This window comes from Trachypithecus francoisi, unplaced genomic scaffold (genome assembly GCF_009764315.1).
Source record: "Trachypithecus francoisi isolate TF-2019V2 unplaced genomic scaffold, Tfra_2.0 Lachesis_group7, whole genome shotgun sequence".
Taxonomy (NCBI): Eukaryota; Metazoa; Chordata; class Mammalia; order Primates; family Cercopithecidae; genus Trachypithecus; species Trachypithecus francoisi.
Genome location: NW_022681472.1, coordinates 48082433 through 48106600, shown reverse-complemented (window position 1 = coordinate 48106600; position 24168 = coordinate 48082433). Strand labels below are relative to the sequence as shown.

The 24168-nt window shown below is 36.9% G+C and overlaps 1 pseudogene; it reads left to right on the top strand.

The window, feature by feature from the left end:
- The first annotated feature begins 1976 nt into the window (after positions 1 to 1976).
- On the top strand, positions 1977 to 2251 carry LOC117079423 (annotated as a pseudogene).
- The last annotated feature ends 21917 nt before the right edge of the window (positions 2252 to 24168 follow it).

The window sequence follows — 24168 nt, the reverse complement described above, 5'->3', positions numbered from 1 at the left end:
GGAGAAAATTTTTTAAATCTACCCATTTGACAAGATCGAGAATCTACAAAGAACTTAAACAAATTTACAAGAAAAAAACAACTCCATGAAAAAGTGGGCAAAGGATATGAACAGACACTTCTCAAAAAAAGACATTTATATGGCCAATAAACATATGAAAAAAAGCTAATCATCACTGATCATTAGAGAAATACAGATCAAAACCACAATGAGACACCATCTCACGTCAGTCAGAATCGCAGATAATAAAATGTCAAGATATAATGGATGCTGGCAAGGCTGTGGAGAAACAGGAATACTTTTATACTTGTTGTTGGGAATGTAAGTTAGTTCAACCATTGTGGAAAACAGTGTGGCAAGTCCTTAAAGATCTGGAACCAGAAATACCATTTGACCCAGCAATGCCATTACTCAGAATATACCCAAAGAAATATAAATAATTCTACTATAAAGACACATGCACACTTTTGTTTAGTGCAGCACTATTTACACTAACAAAGACATGGAACCAATCCAAATGCCCATCAATGATAGCCTGCATAAAGAAAATGTGGTACACACACCATGGAATACTATGCAGCCATAAAAAGGAATGAGATCATATCATTTGCAGGGCCATGGATGAAGCTGGAAGTCAGCATCCTCAGCAAACTCACACAGGAACACAAAACCAAACACCACATGTTCTCACTCATAAATGGGAGTTGAGCAATGAGAACACATGGATTCAGGGAGGGGAACAACACACAGTGGGGCCAGTTGGGCGGTTGGCAGGGGTGAGGAAAGGGAGAGCATTAGGACAAGTAGCTAACACATGCAGGGTTTAAAACCTAGATGATGAGTTGATAGGTGCAGCAAACCAACATGGCACATGTATACCTATGTAACAAACCTACATGTTGTGCACATGTATCCCAGAACTTAAAGTAAAATAAAATTTTTTTTAAAAAAAGAAACTGGAAAAATGTACAGTGTAAAAAATAAGCTAGAAAGTTTTTTTTTTCTCTTTTGCTTTACAGAATCTGCCTATTTCTGTCTGTCCCTTTCAATCATTCTTTAACTATACCTTTATTAACTCACCTATTTAAGCATTCTACAAATGAGTTTTAAGCAATTTGTAGATTTCAAGCACTATGTAAGGTCCTGGTGATACAAGATTTAAAAATGCAGTCTCAGTCTTCAAGAGATTAAACCTAGTGATGTGAGACATACCAGTAAACAGATGGTTCAAACACCTTTTAATAAGAGCTACATTAAGGTTTATACAGAACTTTTAACAATGGTATGGGAGCTACCAGGGAACACTTCTTGGAGGAGATTATGTCAAAGCCAGGTCCTAAGGTTCTAGTCATATTAACTAATGGTAAGGAGTTTTCAAAGGACTCAAGGGAAGGAAGAACATCAGTGTTAGGGAAAGTCCAAATAAGGATGCTTTGAATCCTAGAATGCTTGGAGCAATTTAAGCTGGAAAGATAAGCAGAGTTGGGTCATAAAGGAACCCGAAGGCACCACTAATGTATTTGGATTTTTATCCTGAAACAATCAGTCTGGAAGCAGAGTGCAGTAAGTAAGATTGGATTAAGACTGGAGGCTATGAGAACAATTACAGAAATAATAGACATAAGAAAAAATTAAGGTGGTGTGGCAGCAAGGAGGTATGGAAGGAAACAGACCAAATCAAGAGATTTAAGAAGGTCGAATTGATGAAACTTAATTCATTCTTCCTTCAGTTTCCAACATGAGCATTCTGTTCACTTAACTTTCTCTTCCATTTTGTTTTCTAAAATTTACCAGTCTCTCTATTATCAGGTATATCTCTTTCTTTACACTTCCTCCAGTTAAGTAGAGGAATATGGCTCATAGATTTACCTGATAGCCCATTAACTATACTATAACATTTAAAAATACATTAAAACCAGTCTTTTTGAGTGCAGATACTACTTAGCCCGGGGCCTGGTGGCTATGCTGGTTCTTTCCTTTCCAATTGGAGGCCTCTGTCGCAAACATGTTCCGCCAGATCATCAGTCAGGCCAAGAAGCATCCGAGTTTGATCTCCCTCTGTACTTATTGGAGCTGGAGGTACTGCAGCAGCACTGTATCTCTTGAGTCTGGCATTGTTCGATCCAGATGTTAGTTGGGACAGAAAGAATAACCCAGAGCCCTGGAAAAAACTGGGTCCCAATGATCAATACGAGTTCCACTCAATGAATGTGGATTACAGCAAATGAAGAAAGAAGGTCCAGATTTCTAAACGAAGTGTTTCGCTATAAAGCTGCTTTAGAATGAAGGTCTTCCAGAAGCTATCCGCACAATTTTCCACTTAACCAGGAAATATTTCTCCTCTAAATGCATGAAATCATGTTGAAGTAATCTACTAGAAATTACACTGATTAATAAATAACTGAAATTTAGAAAAAAAAGTCTTTTCAGCAGTGTGAAAAATCAGAGATTGGAGTGTGCCCCAAAAGCCAAGTGCTCTTTAAAGTTATGCTGCTATATTGCACAACTGGGAGCATCATTCAAATACAGATCAATGGAGTTGTATGACTCAGCACCCCTTACACTGAGGTTCAGAAACAGTAAGCAGGTACTACCGTGACTTCTTGGACTTCTCTACGGAACTTCATTCCAGCTTGTAGAGCTGGCACTTAGAGCCTAGGAAGAAATTTGATTAAAAAGACACATAAAAGCAAGGTTTGTTCATCTATATATTCTGAATATGAGTGTGGTTCTACATGAGGCTGAATATAAGGCAAACATTTAAATATCACTTCCAACAATACTATTATTATCTTTGTGCTTCCAGATGAACATCTGATTACAATTAAACTTTACTCTCCGGGAAAAATAACTCTCCAGTCATATAAACGTTCTTGAATTTTAGCCAAGGAAATATGTTTCAGTAGTTTCTTACAATATACATTTCATTCCATATTAATGAATCAAACAAAGCAATGTTCTAATAGGCGATTAGATGACTTTTCATGCATCCATCTTTTCTTCTAATTATGCAATCAAATGACGCCAGATCCACATTATGACTGCAGATTAAAAGCATCACAACTCAAAAATTTACCCAGATATATTTTTGTTGATGTTTCAAAGATTTATTCCAGAATGCTAAATATTTTTACATGAATTAATGGGACTTGATCATCCCAAATATTTTGTGTAATGAAGATTTATAAATTATACATTTGGTCTGCAAGAATGGAATTATCATGTACAGTTTTTCTGATCAAAACCTTTCTCTAAGTCACTTATTAAATATCACATTAATGTGAAATATTAATAATATTCCAACTCATGTAAAAAGGAATAACAGTATGAGTTGAGGAGATTTATCATAGTAAAAGTAATTATTTTCTGAACAGAGGTGTTCAAAAACTGTTAAGTTGTTGACTACTGTAAAAAATCATTGATAGTAAAAAAACACATCTCCAAATAGTAAGATGGTCTAAATGATATTGGATTAAAAGAAGGGTTACCTATTTATTCCCTTTTGATTTTATTTTTAGCTAGTTTATAACTAAGCTAAGAAGGAAGTGAAAACTATGAAATTTTGAAAACAAATATTTTGTACTTTATCACTGAACTACTTAAAATGACAATAGAGAAACACTGAAGATATTTGTGACTACTAGACAATAAAAAGACAAATAATAAGATGGATAAACTGAGATCTTAAAGACCCAGATATAATTTTAAATAAGATTCAAGAAATGTTCATATCAAAATGATATTAATTAATTAATTCCCGAAATCTCACACTTAGCTTACTGTCAGGTTACTCTATTCCTTCATCCCATCTTTGTAGTAACTAGGTGATGACATCAAGGCCACATAATAAATGATCCAATGGACTTGGAAAATTTTATATAAAGAGCCAAGTAAAAGAGAAGTGTGTGTTCATAACCTAGAGTTAGTAATTGATGACATTTGAATGTGTGAAACATTCTGCTAGGAAAATGTTGCAAGGGAAGGGACAGAAAAGAACGGGCATCTGTAGTTCAAGCAATTAAGAAAATTTTACTATAGACATTTGAGGGCTCCTTTTCCCTGTTTTGAAAAATTGATGTTAAGACCACATTTAGCAGGTTTCAAATTGCAACATATATTTGAAATGAAGCATGAATTCTTCAAAAATATTTTTAAGATCCCACTCATTATAAAATTGAAAAGGATCGCACTTGATAATCTGAATAAGTGTTTTGTTGAATCTAGTGTTAGTTAAGTAACAGTTTCTGAAAGTGGGGAGGTTGGCCTGAGGTCAGACTCTACTTCTCTAATATAGCCATCTCCTACCCTCTACCTCTTGAACACTGTAGTCCAACCCAAATGGCTTTCTTTTTAGATCCATCAAAGTAGTAGGCTCCTTCTGCCTCAGGGTCTTCACCCATACCTTAAAGACTCTGATACAATGGTTACATGTTGGTTCCCTTAAAACAAATCCCCACTGATGCTGATGTGCAGCTCCCTTTGAGAACCATTAGCAACTCTTCAAGGGCAGAGGTTCTGCCAGTCTTATTGTTTAGCAAGGTCAAGAACATTGTAACATGCAGGAAGTATTAATTAAATGAACACATGAAAATGATTAAAGGAACAAAGGGAAGGGAATATTTTTAAAAGATGGGACTACACAAAAAATTGATAAACTTCCCAAAGCTTTTTAAATTTATCTTGAATTAACATGTATTTCTTCTAATGTAATAATGGAAACTCTTAGCTCTTTGAGCTCACAAGAGACTCTGAAGCACAAGAACCTTTTAATAAAGTAGCTCTCTTTGTTATAAATCATTCATGGGGTAAGAGACTCTTACAGGACTAGCAGTGTTACTCACTTTGATGAATCTCATAAAGAGTTTAACCACGGACTCATAAAAAGGTTGTTCATGATGAAGTCCAAAGACCTAAGGCTACTTGTGTACGCACTGCTACATGATGTCCAAAATGGAGAAATAAAGAAACTGGAAGTTTGTTATTATGTTCAAGTAATTCAATGAATTGAGACCCAATCATTCCTCTCAAAATGAAAGGTAGCTCTCTCTATAGCCATGGGCTGTTCAGAACAATGGTAACGTAAAATGATAAAGATCTTGGATAGAAAGAGGAACTTTAAAAGCAAAATTGTATATTCTATTCCATTTTGTGTTCTTCCCAGAAAGGTAGATAGATGCTTCTAAGAAAGAACCCCCTAAATGAAAGACAGACTAATAATCATGGTGAGGACTAAACCATCTCTGGTATGTTTATCATGTGCCAGGGACCTTGCTAAGACTTTGAATGGATTTTCTCATTTGATTCTCAAAATAGCTCATCAAGATAAATGCGACTATTCATCTTTGGGAGGTTAATTGACCTACTGAAAGATTCACAGCGATAAGTACTAGAGGTGGCTCTCCACCCAACCCTGCTGACAACAGGACCACACTCTACATTTTTCTCCTCTCTCTACTCTCCTCAGAGGCATCCAGGGATGTCTTGTGTGCCTTGTAAAGGATAAAATGCATGGTCCTTTCTTGCATTCTTCTCTTTCTGTGTTATGAGCCTGTTGGATCATGAGGGCTAATTCTTTTGGAATAGCTTTAATGCTTAACATAAACAAAAACTATTGATAGAGTTGATGATAGGTAATAATGGCACAAACTGTTTTTTCAGTTTTACATATAAAAACTTTAAAATCTCCCCGGTTAAGTGACTCACACCTGTAATCCCAGCTACTCTGGAGGCTCGGGGCGGGGGCATCACCTGAGACCAAGAGTTTGAGACAAGCCTGAGCAACATAGTGAGAACTGTATCTTTAAAAAATTAAATAATAAAAATTAAATAATTTTTAAATTAAAAAAATTTTAAAATCTAAGTAACTCAAGTGTTCTGATTCTATTTTATTTTATTTTTCCGCCATGGACTTGAAATGCCATCCCAAGCACCAGCAGCTTCTCTGAGTATCTGCTATGTTCTAAGCGTGTAACTAGGAGCTCTCCATGTCTCATTTCTCAACCCATCTTCAAAATTACTCTGTTAGTTATTGCCATTTACAAGACGAGAAAGCTTGGAATTTGAGAGATTATACAACCTGCTCAAGGCAAAAGAGAAACTGGGTGGCAGGGCTAGAATTCATATTCAGGTCTGTCTTCTGTGACATCGGTTGCCTCTCGGGGACATACTGGGTATTTCTGCATCAGAAAACAGTGTATTTAATTCTTTTCTTTGACTCAATTAGTAATTTAAGAATTTTTTTTCCTTCCCTTAATTGATCCTCACAAGCACTGCTCTTGACCCAAATAAGTAGGAAATGATAGAATAAACGTTTGGACTGCTAAAAAAGAATAAAATAATTTTAAGGAAAAAAAAACTCTAAAATACACCAATTAAATAAGGAGATGCCAAGGTGCTTGCTTGGAAGATGATGCTGTTCACGACCACTTGGCTACAACCACGGGAGATTTTCAGAGAAAAGCCAGTACTTGAGTAAAACATTTTTCATCTGATCACAGCCAAGCGTTTTATTTTTTCAAGCAAAACCAAGTGCAAATTGTGTTTGTTTTTGAAATTATGATCTCTACTTTACAAGTGAAATTCCACACACCAAAGTGTGAGTTTATTTTGATAAAACCACATTTCAGATTCCACATGCAACTGGGTATAAAATCAGGACATGTGGTGTGGGGTTTTCGTAAAAGTCAAAATCTGGTAATTAGCACCAAAACTGTTCTTTGAAATCTGAAAGTATTGGAGATAATAGAAATAAAAGCTCATGGAAATGCCAAGAATGTCTGCTCTTGCTAAATTCTACTCAAATACCATAAAGCACCAAGGTGATAAACATTTCAAATCTATTTTATCTTGCTTATTAAGGGAAAAAAATACACTGACATATTTTTACAACTATTTTGTTTATATAGTTTCTTCTGATCTTTAATTGTCTAAATTTGAAGTGGAGTTGTACCAACTTAGAAGCTATCATATAGACCTGAACAAATATACTGGCCTTAGCCAGAAAAAAAAAAAAAAAAAAGGTTACATAAAACATATCAAGGTAGTTCCATGCATGTAACTAAGTATCTCAATGGCAAGGACAAGAAAATTGTCCAAAAAGAGCTTTAGGATGGATTATATGAGAATAAACTGGAATCTCAAAGTCCCAAACACCCGTAACTCATATTCATTTTTGTCCCTATTTGTAGAGTGTGTGTGTGTACATTTTAATTTTGCCAGCTTTAACAGTAGTTTAAAAATAAAATAAAATCTACCTTGGCAAGTTTCCAGCCCAAATTGGTGACTCGATGCCTGAGTCTGTTGATTTCAATAGCTGTACCAGCTCCTGTTCTCCAGTGCACCTCAAGCCTATATTATTATTTAGTAGAGTAGTAGTAGAATTTAATGTTTCAGGAATTGGCAGCAGATTGCACCAGCAGTCCTTAAACAGCAGCATACTGTATTTATTTGTGTACTGCATTTAATCCAATGTATGTAATTCTATCTCCAAGTTCAACATTTGTTGGCAATAAAATGGGGAATGATTCTGTTTAAGTCAAAGCAGCAGTCAAAACAGGAACAATACTATATTATAGCTCAGATATGAACTAACTACTTGACACTGATTTTTTGGAAAACAACCAATATCTTGTATTCAAATAATACACTCTATTTTTATAGAAAGTAAGTCAAACCTTTACTTACACAGAAAAACCATTTCAAATACTCAACAGAAATTAACTTGTAATAAAACACCCCAAAGTAATTTCTTAGAAGACAGTGTCACCTATGAGGTTAAGAGTAATGAAATACTGACATTTGAATACATGTGTAAGAAACAACTAAATAGTACCATTAATTTTAAGATGTTTAATATTGTTAACACAACACTTATTAATGTATAGAGATATGTATATTACATACATAAGGGAAAGTGACAGAATTTAATTGGGTACAGAAAAAATATTTTAAATACCTTTAAACACCTAAAGTTTTAAATGTTTAAAGTTACTTAGATTTGAGGATATACAATTATAAATGCATCTGCACTTAGGCTTTGTACAGCTAGATACAATTCTATTTCATTAATTAAAAGAGCACATATTATTTATGTAGTCGGTTCCAATTATTTGTCCCTCCCAGATCACATCATTTTATATTTTTGACATTAAATTTGGAGAAAATCATTTAGCCAGACACTGGGCATGTGAAATCATGCTACCATCTGGGACTATGAGAACAAAATGTGGAGATCCAAGGATCACCAGCCAAATGATTGTTCCACTGCCCAAAATCTTTTATGATGTCTCCAAGTGGCCTCATATGCTTTATGTGTTCCTCTCTGGGTGAGTTTGCACAGCCCAGGTAGAGGGAAAAAAAAGAAAAAGAAAAAGCTGGCTTTTAACTCTTCAGCAAAGTAGAAAGACATTACCACTGACTATCTTAGAACTGGGCAAATCACTTCAACTTCTGGGTCTGTTTCTTTATCCATAAAATTAAAAAGTTTACTATTTGATCTTCAGTTCAGTTTTGTTTGAAGAGAACTTCCTTATCACCTATTATATTAGGTTTTAAGGATGCAAAGATGAATAAGTTATATCTGTGTCCTAAAAGAATTTACATTCTAAAAAAGAAATGATGCTTAAATCGATTATTTTGAGATCATACAAGGTTAAGAGACATATTTACAGAGTCTACAGGTATCTAAGGTTCACTTTATGAATCTTTGTTAGTAATTTTTCTCAATAGTTTTTCTTCAATAAGAGGAAATATTATGCCCTTACTTCATGGAGGAAAAGGGAATGTTAAAAACAGTCAGGGGAAGGACATGGGACAAGATTCGTGGTTTTTGCTTCCAAGAAGAGACAAGGGAAAAAATGAGAGAGGGAAGCCAAGAAACCTCACATTCAAATGACTTAATTATCTCTCAGCTGGCTTGTGCAATGCTGAAGCGATTTATCTGTCCAACTTGGACTATAAGCAGCCAAAGAAACACTCTGTCTCCTTCCTAATACATACAACTTTTGCACTCAACAAATGATTGAATAAGTTTGACAATCATAAAAGTGGTCAAAAAACTGAAAAGATGTGCTTGACCATGTTCCAATCTAAATGTAATGGATGTTATTGATGATTTTGTACATTTGATAAACTCTCCCTCTGCCAACCATTTAATCTCATTTTTAAAATTTATAAACCCTTAGGGTTGAAATGCTAGTAAAGCACAATATTTGATATTCTATAATGTAGCACTATAGCACCTATCCCATTTTCTTTGCAAAACTCAAAATAACTGTGAAAGGCTACCTGAATAGATGTAAATGCATATGTTTTCTTTCCTTTAGATTACTCAAAGCAGCGAAGTAAACACTGATAATTTATACTGCCAAGATTGTGAAGGTAAGAATAATACTTTAAATAAGAAGATCAGAGGTTTTTCTGCAAATAAATTGGCATATAGTCGTTGTGACTTCAATACTCTCTTCTTGCTGTGTATTGGGTTCAGTGCTTCAAAATAGGAAAACACATATATCTGAGAGTCAAGGGAAAAGAGTCCTTGCCAAGCAGATGTTGGTAAATTGCCAGCTGAAACAAAGTTGTGATGTTGGTGACAACAAGATTGGTTTCTAGAGGATATTTAGAAAGCAGAGAGTCTGGCTTTGCTATCATTTCCCTCAGGAAGGGCCTGGATGATGGGCTATAGCACATTACCAGCTAGTATCTTGCTTCCAAACATCTGGATTCCTAGTCTCATCCATTTAAAAAATGATTTACTCATTGCAGCTTGTTGTTTGTGGAGGTTTCAGCCAAGAGAGAAAACATTCAGCCACCTCTTCTCTACACATCCATTTCTTAGCTTGCTCTGCCACAATTCTTTTAAATGATTTAAAGAATCTCACATTTAAATCCCCTTTTCTTCTTACAAACAAATCTAATATTTACATTTTGATTGGTTGATTTTTATAGTGTATCCTTATCAAATCAAGGATAAAAGGAAAGGTAAACAAAGATGTCCAAAACAATGAATGTTCTTGCATCAGCTTCTCAGACATTTGAGAGCAAAATATATTCAGGACTTGAATTATACAGAAAATGTATTTGTATTTTATATTATTTTATTGATATAGAACAGTGTTTCACAACAAGGTTTTTGCATCAGAATAATTTGGGAAATTTTTTAGAATAAATGTGCTCAGGCCCTAGCCCAAACCTATGAGAGCAGATGAGATGCAGAAAAGCTTATTTTGAAAAAGACTCCCAGCCCTAAGAAACACTTAGAATTTTGTTGCATTTAATAGTAGGTGTTGAACACCTGGTATAAATTAAACTGTTGCTACATTCTGTGTGTGTGGCAAGGGAGGAAAAGGCAGATTGTGTACATGAAAATATAAAATAATTTATAGATAAGTTATTAAAACAAGTTAATTTAGCAAAATTACTGAACAACCTTGGTATTTTAAAAAATCAGTATTTCTATTTGTTAGCTATGACGAGTTAGAATATGAGATTTTTAAAAGTTAGTTTTAAAAGCACCAAAAATATCAATAAATAAATCCACCAAAAGATATGGGGAAAAACTATAAATCATTATTGAGGCTAGAAAACACACACACACACACATATTCAGTGACTGGAAGATGTAATGCTGGGAAAATGTTAGTTATCACCTGTTTGATAAAAATATAATACATATAGTCCCCCAAAATGTCAAAATTTATATTTTTGTTTTGTTTGAAACTTGACAAGCTACTCAGAAAAGATACAAGAATGTTCAAAGCATTTTCAAAAAGAATCATTTTCTCCTCTGCTGTCTTGATTACAACCATGATCAGATAACCATCAGGCTAAAAGTATCACCTCCTCCTGGCAGAAGGAAACAGAGTATAGACAATTTATGAGAAAGGTCTTAACACTTTTCCTCCAACTTTGCCTCTATTACTTATGAACACATTCCGTAGCATAAAGCAAGTCATATATCCAAGCCCTCAAGTCAATGGGGCAAGAAAATATCTTCCTTTCACAATGAAGTTCTGTCAGTCAGTTACATAGCAACTGGTAGGAATGTGTCATCTTCCTAGAGGAGTGACATCAGCAAGATGTCAAAATAGAAGTTATTTTTCACCACCTCCCCATAGTGCACCCATAGTGCACAAAGGAACCACAAAGAATACCTTTGTGGGTATCTGGGAGCCCAGCAGAGAAGTTTCAAAAAATACATTCTAATAATACATTAAAAGGGAAGAAAACCAGTCTCCCTTTACCCTTTTCACCACTTGCCCAAGGTGGCACAGCTTAGTGACAAGAGAAAGCCCCTCAGCCCATGATAGCTCCCATAGGGCAAAATGAAAGAATAGTGAGCCTGACTATGCCAGCTGTTCAGGGCACTGCCTCAGAGTCCCATCTCTTTCTCATCTCCCCATACTGAAGGGATCAGCATGGCTAAGTGGCTGGGGGAGGCTGGGAGCAGGAAACAGAGGCAGGGCTAGAAACTCAAAAAAGGGCCTTGTCTCCAACTAACAACCGCATGAACTCTGTCAGGAGGACCACCCATAAGCGAGTTGGAGTGCCTCACCCACAGACCCTCTCCTCCCAACTGGCCCACAGGTAACTTCAATGTTCCACACACCTCACCCATATTCCTGGTGGCTTACTTCCCATGTGCACTCCCTCAACAACAAGTGGGAGCCTTTGCACACAAGCTCATGAGCACATGCAGTCAGCCAGCTTCATTCTGTAGGATTGGAGAAAGGCAGACAAACTTAAGCATTTCAAGGCACTGCCATAGGGAAAACAAACAGAAGACTCTCAGTACCAGACCTGGTTTTGGAAAATTCTTGAATTTTTAAGAATTTTCTCCCAAAAGAGAACATGAAGGATGGAGTGAGTACATCCACAGAAAAGGTCTGAGAGAGCCTCAGAATCCCCAACCTGGCTCACTGATGAAGGTATTTCTTTCCCAAGGCCAGTCAGTAAGAACTGGAAAAGGTGATTTCTTCTTTAAATGTGAGGGTAGCAATGCAAGACTTCAAAGAACATTAAAAAACAAGGAAATATGACACCAGCAAACGAATACACACATTTTCTAATAACTGTCCTAAAAAAAATGGAGTTCTATAAATTGCCTAACAAGGAATCCAAAATTGTTGTATCAAGGAATCTCAGTAAGCTAAAAAAAGGACACAAATAGGTAACAATGAAATTAGGAAAAAAATACATAAACAAAACTGGAAGATCAATAAAGAGATATAAATTATTTTTAAAATGAAATTCTAGAGGTGAAAAATACAGTGAAGGAAATGAAAAATGCAAAATAGGCCTTAAATAGCACACTTAAATAGTCAAACAGAAGAAAATATGTGAACTCGAAGTTGGGTAATTTGAAATTATCCAATCAGAGGGAAATAAAAAGAAAACAGAACATAAAAAATAAAGAAGCCTTATGATATTTATAAGACACCATCAAGAGAAATGATACAAGAAATATGGAGTCCCCAGAAGGAGAAAAAAATAGAGAGAAAGAATCAGAAAAGTTATTTAAATAGATAATGGCTGAAAATTTTACAAATATTGAGAGAAATATGGACAATTCATGTACATGATTCTCAAAACCCCCAAATAGTTTCATTGCAAAGAAGACTTCACAGAGACATATTATAATAATATTATCAAAAATCAAAGATAAGGGAAAAATTTTGAAAGCATAAATAAATGAGACTTGTTACAAACAGCAACAACAACACAAAGCTATCTTAGACTCGATGAATATCTTAGCACAAACCTTGAAGGCCAGTATAGAGCAGAATGATAATATTCAAAGTTCTGGGGAGTGGAAAAGTCAACTAAGAAAACTTTATGTAGCAAAGTTGTCCTTCAGTAATGAGGGAAAGATAAAGACTTTCCCAGATAAACAGAAGCTTAAGGAATTCATCACCACTAGACCTGCCTTACAGGAAATATTAAAGGGAGTTCTTCCAGTTAATACAAGGGACACTAATTAGTAAAATGAAAGCATATAAAAGTATAAAACTCACTGGTAAAGGTAAGTAAATGATAAAATTCAGAATAATACTGTAATTGTGGTGCATAAATCATTTTAAACTCTGCTATAAAGGTGAAAAGACAAGCATATTAAAATAGTTGTACCTATAATAATTTGTTAATAAGCAATATAACAAAATGTGAAATTAAATCTTAAAATGTGGGCAGTAATGGGTAAATGGTAAAGTTTCTGTATGCCATTGAAATTAAAATAAACTTAGACTGTTATACCTGTTAAATATTTTTTGTAACCCCATGATAATCACAGAGTAAAAACCTAGAGTAGATATTTAAAAGATGAAAAGAAAAAAATCAAGCATACTGCTATATAAAATCAAATAACAGGAGAAGAGAGCAAGAGACGAAAAAGGAACTATAAAACAGAAAATAATTTGAAATGGCAATAGCGAGTCCTAATCTATTAATAATTACTTCAGATTTAAATAAAACAAATTCACCAATCAGAAAGACACAGGGTGGCTGAATTTTAAAACACACACACACAAGATACAACAATACACTGCCTGTAAAAAACTCATTTTAGCTTTAAGGACATACATAGGCTGAAAGTGAAGGGATGGAAAAGATATTTCATGCAAATAAAAACCAAAAGATAGGAGGAGTAGCTATATGTATATCAGACAAAATAAACTTAAGTCAAAAACTATAACAAGAGACAAAGAAGTTTATTATGTAATGACAAAGGGATCAATTCATCAAGAGGATATAATTGTCAATGTATATGCACTCTACAATGGAGCACCTAAATGTATAAAGCAACTATTGGTAGATCTGAAGGAAGAAATAAATAGCTATATGATATTATTAGGAGATGTCAATACCTGTATCCCATGGTATGGATATCACACAATGAATAGGTTATCCAGAAAGAAAACCAACAAGAAAACATTGGAAGTGAACCTCAATTTATTCAGAAAAACTTCACTTTACTCTGCTCAAGTGTATACAAAACATTCTCCAGGGTAGATCATACGTTAGGCCTCAAGACAACTTAACAAATTTAAGCTAGGTGGAGTGGCTTATACCTGTAATCCCAGCTACTCAGGATGTTGAGGTGGAAGGATAAATTGACTGAGACCCCATCTCTAAAAAATATTTGAGGACATTAAAGTTGTATCATGTCTTTTTAAAATTTCAATAGTTTTTAGGGTACAGGTGGTTTTTGGTTACATGGATAAGTTCTCTAGTGGTGATTTCTGAGATTTCAGTGCACCCATCACTTATCACAATATGCACTGTACTCAATATGTAGTCTTTTATTCCTTACCCCTTCCCATCCTTCCCCACACATCCTCAAAGTCCATTATATCATTCGTATGCCTTTGTATCCTCATATCTTAGCTCCCACTTTAAGTGAGAACATACAATATTTGGTTTTCCATTCCTTAGTTACTTCACTTAGAATCATGACCTCCAGCTCCATCCAACTTGCTACAAGAGACATAATTTATTCCTTTTTATGGCTGGGTAGTGTTCCATGGTGTATATTTACCACATTTTCTTTATTTACCCATTGGTTGATGGACACTTAGGTTGGTTTCATATCTTGGAATTGCAAATTGTACTGCTATAAACATGTTTGTGCATGTGTCTTTTTTGTATAATGACTTCTTTCCCTTTGGGTAGGTACCCAGTAGTGGAATTGTTAGATCAAATCGCAGTTCTACTTTTAGTTCTTTAAGGAACCTCCATATTGTTTTCTATAGTGGTTGTACTAATTTACATTTCTACCAACAGTGAAAAAGTGTTCCCATTTCATCACATCCACTCCAACATCTTTTTGTTTATTGCCATTTTAATTGTGGTCATTCTTGCAGGAGTAAGGTGATATTTCATTGTGGTCTTAATTCACATTTCCTGATAATAAGTGAGGTTACACATTTTTTTTCTTTCTTTTTTTTTTTTTTGAGACAGAGTTTCTCGTTCTTGTCACTGAGGCTGGAGTGCAATGGTGCAGTCTCGGCTCACTGCAACCTCTGCCTCCTGGTTTCAAGCAATTCTCCTGCCTCAGCCTCCCAAGTAGCTGGGATTATAGGCAGGCACCACCATGTCCAGCTAATTTTTGTGTTTTTTTGGTAGAGATGGAATTTCGCCATGTTGGTCAGGCTGATCTCAAATTTTTGACCTCAGGTGATCCAGCCACCTCGGCCTCCCAAAGTGCTGGGACTAAAGGCGTCAGCCACTGCGCCTGGCCGCACTTTATTATATGTTTGCTGACTGTTCATATATCTTCTTTTGAGACATATCTATTCATGTCCTTTGTCTACTTTTTGATGGGACTTTTTTTTTTTTCTTGCTGATTTGTTTGAGTTCTTCGTAGATTCTGGATACTAGTACTTTGTTGGATGGATAGTTTGTGAATATTTGCTCCTCTGTGGGTTGTCTGTTTACTCTGATGATTATTTCTTTAGCTGTGCAGAAGCTTTAAGCTTTTTAGTTTATTTAGATCCCACTTATTTATTTTCGTTTTTGTTGCATTTGTTTTTGGGGTCTTAGTCATGAATTCTTTGCCTAAGCCCATGTCAAGAAGAGTTTTTGGGATGTTATCTTCTAGAACTTTTATAGTTTCAGGCATTAGATTCAGATCTTTGATCAATCTTCAGCTGATTTTTGTATAAGGTGAGAAATGGGGAACCAGTTTCATTCTTTGATATGTGACTTGCCAGTTTTCCCAGTACCACTTACTGAACAGAGTATCCTTTCCCCAATTTGTGTTTTTTATGCTTTGTCAAAGATCAATTGGCTATAAATATTTGGCTTTATTTCTGGATTATCTATTGTGTTCCATTGGTCTATGTGCCTATTTTTATATCAGTACCATGCTGTTTTGATAACTATAGCCTTGTAGTATAATTTGAAATCGGGTAATGTGATGCTTCCAGATTTGTTCCTTTTGTTTTGTATTGCTGTAGCTATGAAGACTCTTTTTTTAGTTCCGTATGAATTTTAGGATTTTTTTTCTAGTTTTCTGAAGAATGATGATGGTATTCTGACGGAAATTTCATTAAATCTATAGATTTCTTTTGTCAGTATGGTTATTTTCACAATATTGATTCTTGCCATCCATGAGCATGGACTCTGTTTCCATATGTTTGTGTCATTTATAATTTCTTTCACAGCAGTGTTTTGTAGTTTCATCGTGGAGATCATTCACCTCCTTGGTTAAGTATATTCACGAGGTTCTTTTTTTTTTTTTTTTTTTTTGCAGCTATTGTAAAAGGGATTGAGTTCTTAATTTGATTCTCAACTTGGTCCCTGTTGGTGTAAAGCAGCACTACTGATTTGTGTACATTGGTTTTGTATCCTGAGACTTTACTGAATTTGTTTATCAGATCTAGGAGATTTTTAGATGAGTCTTTAGGGTTTTCTAAGTATATAATTATATCTTCAGTAAACAGTGAGTTTGACTTCCTCTTTTCCAATTTGGATGCCCTTTATTTCTTTCTCTTGTCTGATTGCTCTGACTAGGGCTTCTAGTACTATGTTGAACATAAGTGGTGAAAGTGGGCATCCTTGTCTTGTTCCAGTTCTCAGGGGTAATGCTTTCAACTTTTCCCCATTCAGTATAAATATCAAGTAGCTTTTCCAAACATGGTGCTATGAAACTAGAAATCATTAACAGGAGAAAAACTAAAAAATTTACACATATGTGGAAATTAAACATCACACTCCTGAACAACCTGAGTCTAGAGAAACATCAAAAGAGAAATAGAAAAATATTTTGAGACTAAAATGGAGACGCAACACACTAAAACTTATGGAATGTAGCAAAAGCAGTTTTAAGATGAAAGTTTAGGGGGAGGGACCAACCAAGATGGATGATTAGAAGCAACTGTGGTCCATGGCACTCAAGGAGAGGAACAAAAGGGGCAAGTGAATATAGCATCTTCAACTGAAATATCCAGGTTCCCACATTGGAACTGATTAGGGAAAGAAGTCAACACATGGAGAACAAAGAAAAGCATGGTGGGGCAACAGCTCACCTAGGAGCAACATGGAGCCAAGGGAACCCCCACCCTCAGCCAAGGGAAGTGGTGAGTGATTGTATGACCCTGGGAAACCACACTTCTCCCACAGATCTTTGCAGCTTGCAGATCAGGAGATTCTCTTGTGAGCCCCTGCCACCAGAGCCTTGGATCCGACACATAGAGCTGGATGGAGTCTTCACAGAGCAGATGCTCAGGCACACTCAGAGACCGAGGAGCTTTAAATACTGTAGACCTGGGATCTGCAGCAAATGAGTCTGCAATTCAGGCATGGCAAGAATTCCACACATACCCCTAAGAAGCAGCAGAATGCAGGGAGCCAAGCAGTGTCATTTTGTGGGTCCCCACTTTCTTAGTACCTCGTAAGACCCACCAGCTTGGAATTTGAGCCAGCCACTAGCAACAGAGTGGAGCCTGCCTGAGACTGGATGGAGCCCTGTGGAGAGGGGCAAGCACCATCTCTGCTGCTTGGTTGACTCAGCCATTCTAGCCTTTGGGCTTTGTAGAGTCCAAACAGTCCAGACGAGGAAGGGTCCCCCCAGCAGTGCAACACAGTGGCTTTGCCAGATTGTAGCCAGAATGCTTCTTTGAGCAGGGCCCCCATCCATTCCTTCTCACTAAGCAGGACATCCCAGATGGACCCTCCAGCCATGCTACTGGCATGTATTAGAGACAGAGATCTGATCTCTCCCTGGCACAAAGTACCCAGGGAAGGGGAGGACCACCACCAAGGATGGTTGGACAGCTCAGCAGTTCCAGCCTGTGGGCTTTGGAGAGTCAAAATGGTCTGGACAAGGGAGGTTCCCCCTAACAGCACAACACAGCAGCTTTTCCTGATCGTGGCCAGACTTCTTCTTTAAGTGGAACCCCGATCCATTCCTCCTCACTGGACAGGATCTCCCAGCCAGGCCCTTTAGCCATGCCCACTTGTATGTAATAGAGACAGAGCTCTGATCTCTCCCTGGTATAGAGTTCCCAAGGGAGAGGAGGGCTGCCACCTAGGTTAGTTGGAAAACTCAGCTGTTCCAACCTACAGGTTTTGGAGAGTCCAAGCCAACAAGGGCAGAAGAAATTCCCCACCGCTAGACAGCAGTTTTTTAAAAGTGTGGACAAATTGTTTCTTTAAATGGGGCCCTGATCCACTCCTCCTCGCAGGGCAGTTTCTTCCAGCCAGGTCCTCTCAGCTGCAGCCTCCAGCCACCCTTGCACATGTTCTCCCTGGAACAAAGTGCTTGAGGGGCAAGGCTGGCCTCCACCTTGGCAATTCACACTTCTCAGTCAGTGAAGCCTATGGGCCTTGGAGAACCCAAACTGATCAGGGAATGAAGGGATCTCCAACACAGCAGAGCTGCTCTACCAAAACACAGCCAGAGTGTTTCTTTAACTGGGTCCCTGATCCTGTTCCTCCTGACTAGGTGAGACCTCTCAGCCAGGGTCTCCAGCCACCTCCTACAGGCACATCCAGGCTGGCAATAAGTCAGTACCCCACAGGGATGGAGCTTCCAGAGGAAGAGGCAGGCTGCCTCTTTACTGTCTCACAGCCTTCAGTGGTAGTACCTCCAGCTACAGGAAACACCAAGGCAACTAGGGTCTGGAGTAGACACCCAGGAAACTGAAGCAGCCCTTCAAAAGAGTGGCCAGACTGTTAAAAGTAAAGCAAGTAGAAAACAACAACCACCCACAAAAATCCATCAAAAGGTCAGCAACCTAGAAGACCAAAGATAGATAAGCCCACAAATATGAGAAAGAGTCAACCCCAAAATGCTGAAAACTCAAAAAGCCAGAGTGCACCTTTTCCACTGAATGGCCACAACACCTCTACAGCAAAGGCTCAGAACTCGGCTGAAGCTAAGATGGCTGAATTGACAGAAGTAGACTTCAGAAGGTGGGTAATAACAAACTTCACTGAGCTTAAAAAAAAAAAAAAAAAAAAAGGCATGTTACAACCCCATGCAATGAAGCTAATAATTATGATAAAACAATGCGAGAGCTGACAGCCAAAATAGCCAGTTTAGAGAACATAACCAACCCGTTAGAGCTGAAAAACACACTCCAAGAACTTCACAATGCAGTCACAAATATTAATAGCAGAACAGACCCAGGAGGAAAGAATCTCAGAGCTTGAAGACAATCTTTCTTAAATCGGACAGGCAGACAATAATACAGAAAAAAAAGAATGAAAAGAAATGAACGAAACCTCCAAGAAATATGGGATTATGTAAAGAGACCAAATCTATGACTGATTGGAGTGCCTGAAAGAGATGGGGTGAAAGGAACCAGCTTAGAAAGTATACTTAAGGATATCATCAGGAGAACTTCCTTAACCTAGCAAGACAGGCCAACATTCAAATTCAGGAAATGCAGAGAACCCCAGTAAGGTATTCCACAAGAAAATCAACCCCAAGACACATAATCATCAGATTCTCCAAGGTTGAAATGAAAGAACAAATGTTAAGGGAAGCCAAAAAGAAAGGCCAGGCCACCTACAAAGGGAAGCCCATCAGACTAAGAGCAGACCTCTCTGTAGACACCCTACAAGCTAGAAGAGATTGAGGACCAATATTCAACATTCTTAAAGAAAATAATTTCCAATGCAGGATTTTATATCCAGCTAAACTAAGCTTCATAAGTGTATTAGCCCACTATCATGCTGCTATGAAGAAATACTGAGACTGAATAATTTATAAAGGAAAGAGGATTAATTGACTCAGATCCACATGGCTGGGGATGCCTCAGGAAACTTACAATCATGGCAGAAGGCACCTGTTCACAAGGGGGCAAGAGAGAGAATGGAGTGCCAACAGGTGAAACGCCCTTGACATGTGGGGATTATTACAATTCAATGTGAGATTTTGGTGGGAACACAGAGCCAAACAATATCAATAAGCAAAAAGAAATAACATCCTTTTCAGACAAGCAAATGCTAAGGAATTCATTACCAGCAGGCTTTCAAGAGTTCCTGAAGGAAGCACTAAATATGGAAAGGAAAAACTGTTACCAGCCACTACAAAAATGAACTGAAGTACATAGACCAGTGACACTATGAAGCAACTACATACACAAGTCTGCAAAATAACCAGCTAGCATCATGATGACAGGATTAAATCCACACATAACAATACTAACCTTAAATGTAAATAGGGTAAATGCCCTAATTAAAAGATAGAGTGGTGAGCTGGATAAAGAGCCAAGATCCATTGGTATGCTGTCTTCAAAAGAATCATCTCACATGTAAAGACATACATAGGCTCAAAATAAAGGAAGGAGGTAAATTTATCAAGCAAATGGTCAAAAAGAAGAAAAACAGAGGGTACAAAGCTAGATTCTGACAAGACAGACTTTAAACCAACAACAATCAAAAAAGACAAAAGGGGCATTACATAATGGTAAGGGGTTCAATTCAACAAGAAAAGTTAACTATCCTAAATATATACGTACCTAATACAGGAGCACCCAGATTCATAAAGTAAATTCTTAGAGACCTTCAGAGAGACTTAGACTCTCATACAACAATAGTGGGAGACTAACATCCCACTGACAATATTAGACAGATTATCGAGACAGAAGATTAACAAAGATATTCAGGATCTGAATTCTGCTCTGGATCAAGTGGACATAATAGACATCTAGAGAATACTCCACCCAAAAACAATAGAATATAAGTTCTTCTCATCACCACATGGCACTTACTCTAAAATTGATCACATAATCAGAAGTAAAACACTCCTAAGCAAATGCAAAAGAACTGAAATTATAAACAGTCTCTCAGACCTCAGTATAATCAAATTAGAATTTAAGTTTTAAATATTCACTCAAAACCACACAGCTACATGGAAGCAGAACAACTTGATCCTGAATGACTATTGGTAACTAATGAAATTAAAGCAAAAATCAATGAGTTCTTTTAAACTAATAGGAATGAAGAGACAATGTACCAGAATCTTTGGGATGCAGTGAAAGCACTGTTCAGAGAGAAATTTATGCACAAAATGCCCACATCAAAAAGCTAGAAAGATCTTACGTGAACACCCAAACATCATCACTAAAAGAACTAGAGAATCAAGAGTAAACAAACCCAAAAGCTAGGGAAGATAAGAAATAACCAAGATCAGAGCTGAACTAAAGAAGACAGAGATACAAAAATTCCTTCAAAAAAAATCAATAAATCCAGGAGCTGGTTTTTGGAAAAATTAATAAAATAGATAGACTGCTAACTAGAGTAATGAGGAAAAGAGAGAAGAATCAAATAAACACAATCAGAAATGATAAGGTGGATATCTCCACTGATCCCACGGAAATGCAAACAACAATCAGAGGATACTATAAGTACCTCTATGTACATAAACTAGAAAATCTAGAAGTAATTGATACATTCTTTGACAAATATACCCTCCCAAGACTGAACCAGGAGGAGATCAAACTCCTGAACAGACCAATAACAAGTTCTGAAATTGAGGCAGTAATAAATAGCCTAACAACCAAAAAAAAAACTGAGGACCACATGGATTCATAGCTGAATTCTACCAGAGGTACAAAGAAGAGCTCCTACCATGTCTAATGAAACTATTCCAAAAAATTGACACTAAGAGATTCCTCCCTAACTGCTTCTGAGGCCAGCATCAGCCTACTACCAAAACCTGGCAGAGATACAACAGAAAAAGAAAACTTTAGGCCAATATTCTTAATGAACATTTATGCAAAAATCCTCAATAAACTACTAGCAACCTGAATCCAGCAGCATACCAAAAAGCTTATCCAGCATGATCAAGTAGGCTTTATCCTCAGGTTGCAAGGTTGGTTCAACATATGCAAATCAATAAATGTGATTCATCACACAAACAGATCTAAAGACAGAACCCATGTGATTATCTCAATGAACGTAAAAAAAGACTGTCTATAAAATTCAGCATCCCTTCATGTTAAAAACTCTCAATAACCTAGATATTGAAGAAACATACATCAGCATAATAATAGCCATATATGACAAACCCACAATCAGTTTCATACTGAATGGACAAAAGTTGGAAACATTCTCCTTGAAAACTGGCACAAGACGATGATGGCCTCTCTCGCCACTACCATTCAATATAATATTGGAAGTTCTGGCCAGGGCAATCAGGCAAAAAAAAAGAAATAAAGCATATTCAAACAGGAAGGGAGGGAGTCAAATTATCTTTGTTTGCAAATGACATGATCCCATATCTAGAAAACCCCATCATCTCAGCCCAAAAGCTTCCTAAGCTGATAAACAACTTCAGCAAAATCTCAGGATACAAAATCAATATGCAAAAATCACTAGCATTCCTACACAGCCACAAAAAACAAGCTGAGAGCCAAATCCTGAATGAACTCCCACTCACAATTTTCACAAAAAGAATAAAATACCTGGGAATACAGGTAACAAGAGAAGTAAGGGATCTCTTCAAGGAGGACTACAAACCTCTGCTCAAATAAATCAGAGAGGACACAAACAAATAGAAGAACATTCCATGCTCAAGGATAGAAAGATCAATATTCTGAAAATGACCACACAGCGCAAAGCATTTTATAGATTCTGTGCTATTCCAATTAAACTACCGTTGACATTCTTCACAGAATTTGAAAAAAACAAAAACTATTTTAAAATTCATATGGAATGAAAAAGAACCTGAATAGCCAAGACAATCCTAAATAACAATAACAAAAAGCTGAAAGTATCATGCTACACAATTTCAAACTATACTACAATGCTGCAGTAACCAGAACAGCTTAGTACTGGTACAAGAACAGAAACATAGATCAATGGAACAGAATAGAGAACCCAGAATTATAAGACTACACACCTACAACCATCTGATCTTCAGCAAACCTGACAAAAACCAGCATGAGGAAAGGATTCCCTATTTAAAAAATTGTGTTAGGAGAACTGGCTAGCCATATGCAGAAAATTGAAACTGGGCCCGTTTCTTATATTGTATACAAAAATCAACTCAAGATGGATTAAAGATTTAAATGGAAAACACAAAGCTATAAAAACTCTAGAAGAGGGCCGGGCACAGTGGGCTCATGCCTGTAATCCCAGCACTTTGGGAGGCCGGGGTGGTGGACCACCTGAGGTCAAGAGTTTGAGACCAGCCTGGCCAACATGGTGAAACCCTGTCTCTACTAAAAAATGCAAAAGTTAGCTGGGCATGGTGGCGGGCCCCTGTAATCCCAACTACTCAGGAGCCTGAGGCAAGAGAATTGCTGGAACCCAGGAGGGGAGGCAGAGGTTGCAGCGAGCCAAGATCGAGCCATTGCACTCCAGCCCAGGCCGACAACAGCAAGACTCCATCTTGAGGGGGAAAAAAAACCCCAAAACTCTAGAAGAAAATCTAGGCAATACCATTCAAGAGATAGGCACAGGCAAATATTTAATGATGAAAAGACCAAAAACAATTGCAACAAAAGCAAAAATTGGCCAATGGGATCTAATTAACCTAAACAGCTTCTGCCCAGGAAAAGAAACTATCATCCAAGTGAACAGACAACCTACAGAAAGGGAGAAAAAAATTGCAATCTATCCATTTGACAAAGATCTAATATCCATCATCCAGAAGGAACTTAAACAAATTACAAGAAAAAACAAATAACCCCATTAAAACATAGGCAAAGGACATGAACAGACACTTCTCAAAAGAAGACATACATGCGGCCAAGAAACATATGAAAAACAGCTCAACGTCACTGATCATGAGAGAAATGCAAATCAAAAGCACAATGAGAAACCATCTCATACCAGTCAGAATGGCTACGATTAAAGTAAAAAAACAACAGATGCTGGTGAGGTTGTGGAGAAAAAGGAATGCTTTTACACTATTGGTGTAAGTGTAAATTATCAGTTCAACTATTCTGGGAAACAGTGTACAGATTCCTCAAAGATTTAGAGGCAGAAATACCATTTGACCCATTACTGGGTATATACCCAAGGGAATAATAAATCATTCTATTATAATGACACAGGCATGCATATGTTCATTGAAGCACTGTTTACAATAGCAAATATGTGAAATTAACCTAAATGCCCATCAATTTTAGACTGGATTAAAAAATGTGGCACATATACATCCTGGAATGCTATGCAGCCATTAAAAGTAATGAGGCCATGTCCTTTGCAGGGACATGG